Raw genomic sequence first — 5,933 nt, 5'->3', positions numbered from 1 at the left:
CTATACGCAATGCTTCAAATATACATACATATATGTATGTACATATGTATGCCATACATATCGGCATATAAATATTTTATACAAACTTATTACCAGCGATTTCCGAGAAGCGATTTAGTGAAGGAAAAATGGGAAAAAAATTAAATTTGTGATATCAGTTTTAGTAATAAAAGATAATTGTACTATATATTTAAATGCATTAAGAAATAGCACATATTAATCCTACTATAAGTTTTTTGGTCATTTGCTATTAATTATATGCATAATTTTTACGAAGGAAATATTACTTAGTTGTCCACGATTAACAGCCCTGCGGGGTTAAAAATCATTCATTAAGTAACATCAAGACCCCAAGAATATTTTAAGAAAAATAAAAATATTGAATCAATCTCCAGTAAAATAAAGTTCCTTAGAAAAAGTCTTCATTCAATCTCGAGAAAAAGTGTCAAACTTCGTAAAGTTTGATGTTTTTTATATTATACAGGGCTTGTCCGGAAAGTAATAGGACTATTTTGGATGATTTGAGCATCGCAGTCGATCGGATGTTGCACCACGACAGCGCTCCGGCTCACACCGCCTTTCTTGTGAAGAGCTACCTAACCAAGGCCGTCATTCCAACGCTTCCCCAACCGTCTTACAGCCAAGATATGGCTCTGCCGGGCTTTTTGTTCCTTGGTTGAAAAGGTCGATTAAAATCAATCATTTTGAGATGACAGAGAGGATCCAAGCAGCATCCACGTCAGCTCTCAAGGCTATTCCGGAGAATGCCTTCCGTGACGCTGTCAATGCTTGGAAATTGCACTGGCAGTGGTGCATCGACGCAGAAGCAGCCTATTTTAAAAGTTCTTAAAGAGTTGTAACGATTGGTTAAATAATTTTTGTTAAATCGACTCAGTCCTATAACTTTCCGGACAAACGCTGTAAGGGATCAGAACGTTTAGTCATACGGGCGTCATTTGTGTTGTTTGCAGTAACTCTAAATATCATCTCGGCCGAAAAATGCAAAGAAATTGCGACATCTTCGTGTGATTATTTTTCACAACTTCCGAGGTGGATTAACTCAACAACAGTGCTTTGTTATTTAAGTTTTTACGATTTACCTCCGTCAAGTTTTTATCAATGGTATAGTGACGGAGGTCCTAGATCACTCAAAGTCGAAATTTGCGAAAGTTACATAGTTACGGAAACTATGGTGATGCTGTGTCCAAACAAATACTGCGAAACAGTCATGTAAGCTATCTGGAGATTGAGGTAACAGAGAAAATGTATTCACATTGGATCCCACACAATTTGTCACTCGCTCAAAAAAGACTCGAGTCGATTATTTTGAGAGAAATATTAAAAAAATATAGCGGTGCTTCGAAACGCATCTATGACCTCGTGCCAGGTAATTAATCATAGATCTACGCGAATGTAAACAGCAGTCGACTTTGTTTGATTTCAAGCAAATGATTGCAGCCATACTACTAGTGCAACGCAGATCTGTGAATTCCATTTATTTGCTAGTTGTGATTCCAGAAATCAACTGCCGAATACGGATCCATCTTCACCACGATAATGTGGACTGAAAAGTCTAAGTTTTATGACACATGAAGAAGCGATTCGTGCATTCAGAACGCATCTTTTGGAGGCACATCAATCAGTATTGCAAAAGTGCTTGGAAAATTAATGGAGAATATTTTGAAAAAGAAAAAAGCGATTTTCAAGGTTAAAAAAAAATTTTTTTTTGTTGTTCTCGGGTCCCGAAATACATATAATAAGCAACGCTCGTATGACATAAGCGATAAAGTCAAAGTCGACTCCATTTTTTTTTTAATAAAAAGTATTTATTTAACTATCTACCATAATTAATAGTAATGCTTTTCGATTACTCTAATCTCGAACTTCGAATACAAAAATGTAAATTTTGAGCGATAGCTTCGAAACGGAGGATTAACTCTTTTATTTGTTACTTAATCACTTGAAAGAATTGATGCGGTTACCGAAAAAAAGTTGATTTTCCTTATAGTGTTATATACGAGTAAATTTTTTGTGACATTTAGAATTTAATTTATCAATAACCATTACTGGTATTTTATAAATTGTTATGCAAATTTTGTACCATTAAAAAAAAAGAAGTAAAAAGTGAAATAAAAAAACAAAACAAAACAATGAAATTACTTTTTAAACCACATTTTGTCTATCTGGATTTAATAGCCATAATTTTAATGACGTAAATTTAATATATTTTTTCTATTTAAATATAATTTTATATTTTTCGTCACCGCTTAACGTAATTACATTATTTATTTACAATTCGTCTGCTTTTTACACGCTACTTCCCAACAAACTTTACTTGAATTTTTAGTTTAAAATTTATTTTTCCTCTATTTAATTGCTCATTTAATGGGCAATTGTATGGAAATATTTTTTATAAATCCAAAAATTTTAAGCTTTTAGCGAACATTTGTAATTTTAATGAATTTATATTTGTATGAGATCTTTTAAGTTCTTTTTTAGTGCTTGAATGAATATAAATTAATTTTATGTTGACGATAATAGCTTATTACTACTGGCTAGAATAAATTGTATTTATTTTTTTGTAGCGAATATGTTATATATTTAATAGCATAGTTAATTATTATAGTTGTTGTTGTTGTTAGTGTAAAGTAAGCGCTTAAAATTGATTGTTTGCAGCTAAGTGTTGTCACAGTTTCATAATTAATTAGGTTTAGCTTTTTCAATGCAGGTGAGTTTTTATATGTATACATATTTTTTACTTACTTGTTGTTGTTTTTATATATGTTTTATAAGCAACAAATTTCTATTTATTGGTTAACGATTGGTGCATTTTTGCATGTTTTGGTGGCATACAAGCAGTTTCTATTGAATATTAGTATAGAGCTGTGCTTTCTACTGTGAGTAGATGTTGGGTTTTACAAATCTTGCTTAAGGAGCACATGTTGCGTGAAATATTAAGAAATAAAAAGATTTTTTCATATTATATGTCGGGAGGTTATAAGTTTATAAATAGTATACAAATTCTGAAATCGTTATCTCAAGTGGTTACAGTTTTAGAAATTGTTGACGGCTAAGTCAATCAGCTTTTCAAAACTGCAATTTTCAGATTTACTTGAGAGACCAATGATCCGATTACTATAAAATCTTTTCTGCATCTTCTGTTCATAGTTTTTCAAATCCTTTTTAAATTTTTGATTTGTGATCTGAAATTGAAAGTATCAACTGTCACACTAGGTGCACCCCTGAAGAGGGCCTATAGGAGCGAATTTAGAGCATATTTTCTTAATTGACAAAAAAAAGTAAAAATAGAGATATCTTAATGAACCGTGGCAAAAAAAAACAAAAAAACAAGTTCATATATTAGCGTAATCGGACCATTGCCTCGGCCACAAAACGCTATTAATGTATGTATAAAAATCTCATTTAACACAGGAAAAGTGCACTTATAGTAAACAAATTTTAAATACTTGGTTTGGCTTTGCTTTCCGATAAGTTTAATGTATACATCTTCTAAACCACCAAAGCTACAACAACATAATTCGCCCAGCGCAAATACCACGAGACGTCCTAATCAAGGATCAATTAATATATCAAGGCAAAACTTTGTTCGAGTAGTATTTTTGAGGTGTGCCACCTAATGCGCAACTCGAAGAAAAACCGTTTGTGTAATATGTGGATCTAGTGCTTGTAGTTGATTTTTAACCAAAAATAAAGGTCAATGTGCGAGGTATATAATTGAGATTCGGAAATAATTATTTCATAGTATCTTATTATATTAGAAATGGTTTGAATCTGGTAAATACTCCTCTCACTCTTCTCTCCACACCTATTATAAAGATTTTCGAACTTCCGGTTGATCGTATATCGCATTCATCTGCCAATATGTGAGTGATCTTAATAAATTTGAAAAAGCTAGTTTTGCATAAAATAGTGTATGATATATGTTTCGGCTTAGAATGAATAAAATCAGGTGAAAAGCCACCCTAGACCCCATATAACTAATGGGCTTTATGTAGCTGAAGGTACTTCTCTGTCATAAATCCTTGCCAGTTGCAAGAGTATAAAATGTTCGGATGAATCCGTACTTAGCGCTTGCTTACTTGTTTTTATTAAGTTCAAATTACTAGAAATAAGAATTTTATTTAATATTGTATTAAGAATATGCGATTATTAAAATATAAATGCATATTTAGCTATTTCTAAAAATTGTGAATTTTCATATTATATAAATATGTGTGGATTTAACAACAGGTCTAAATTCGATGCAATACATGGAAAAAAAACATATCCTCGTATCATTTTAATCATTTTAAACCCCATAACTGAAAAATGGTAACTACCTAGCGCTGGCGTCTCTTGACCGGAATTGATTTGTGCTCATGTGACATGGTAATGAAGTCTATTTTATTACAAAATACGGCTTCTGTGTGCTAGAATTCTCCAGTTAAACTATCTTTACTTAAATAGAAGAAAACTCTTTCTCTCTCTGTCTTTGATATTTGTGAATGAGTGGTCATTTACCAAATTCTTTGAATCAAACCTCTAATGCTACGTTTAAGAATTCTGAGAAAATTATGTTTTCTGGTAGTCCCACAAATTTCTCAAAAATGTTTAGTGGTAAATATTTGATTTTAATCAGGTCTTGATAATATCGAACTTGGTTTGCATATGAAAATGCGAAATGTTAAATTTTCGAATTTGGATTATTTTACCATATATAAAGAGATTAGACTTAGCATTGGTCTATGAAACCGTAGCTTTCGATGTTGGTGGGAATTTTTCAAAGCCCCTGCTTGCTTCTACTAAGCATTGTAGTTCTATAAATAAAGGGATTCAAATTTTTTTAAGGTTAAAAGCGAGTTGTTGAACTGAGGCATCTCTATCTCAGGTAAGGTTTTGTATGTGCTACAAATAAATTTTTAAAACTCTTGTCTGGAAGCAAAATTAAGTAGTGACAAAAAATTATTAACTGCTGCATTTTGTGTTTATGGTCTTGATATGCGCAATTTTGGCTACGTCAACACCATTACGGATTTCGATGTCAAATTTGCACCAGGTTCTGAAAGGCCAATTGACTAAAATAACAATAAGATACTCGTCGAATTTGACTACAGTTCGGAAATACTATTTCGATTGCTCAAAAGCAAAAAAATTTGACCGATTTTTGCTGGATACAAAAATAAGCTCATATATGTGTGCATGAGTTAACACAAAAAAAACCTCATGTATGGTATTCCCATTAGCTGGAGAATAAGAGAGAATAATCTTGTTGGTGTAAAACTCGCTTCAAGGGAATATTTGAAAATCGTCAGCCAAGTTTTTGGCCACTAGGGAGGAGGGTATCTATGAGAGTGACATTGTGAAATAACTTCAAAATCGCAATAAATTGGCGTACAAAACGAAGCATATTTGACTTAAAAAAGATTTTTCTAATTGTTCCAGAAAACCTTCAATTTAATGCAGAAATAATAGTTATTTTTTTACTGGACCATATATTGGTACATACTTGTGTAAAGGAAGGGGATGACTTACTATACAAGTTAATATATACAAACTCTAGGCAAGTCTATGAATAAAATCGAAATGAAATCCGAGCAATGAGCTCGCGACTAGACATTTTTGTTGTTATTAACTTTTTGGCCTCATAAAATCTGCATACGAATCTTTAATACATATGTATACCTACCTCTTATTCTGCACACAATTAATTCGGTTACAAATGTGTGTGCTAAGATTGGTTTTATGCGGCATATCAGCTGCAATTTTACGGCGTATTCAAATATTTATGTAGGCATACAGAAATAAAGATAAATAATACATTGCTAAGACGATGTACATATCTAGGAAAAACAAACACAATAAGGACACGCGTTAGTGACCGTAAAAGAAAATGAAAAATATAAAAATGAAAACCAAAGCCTAAAGTAATAAAA

Source organism: Bactrocera latifrons, unplaced genomic scaffold, assembly GCF_001853355.1.
Source record: "Bactrocera latifrons isolate USDA-ARS-PBARC rearing strain unplaced genomic scaffold, ASM185335v1 scaffold_136, whole genome shotgun sequence".
Taxonomy (NCBI): Eukaryota; Metazoa; Arthropoda; class Insecta; order Diptera; family Tephritidae; genus Bactrocera; species Bactrocera latifrons.
Note: the sequence above shows the minus strand (reverse complement) of the source record.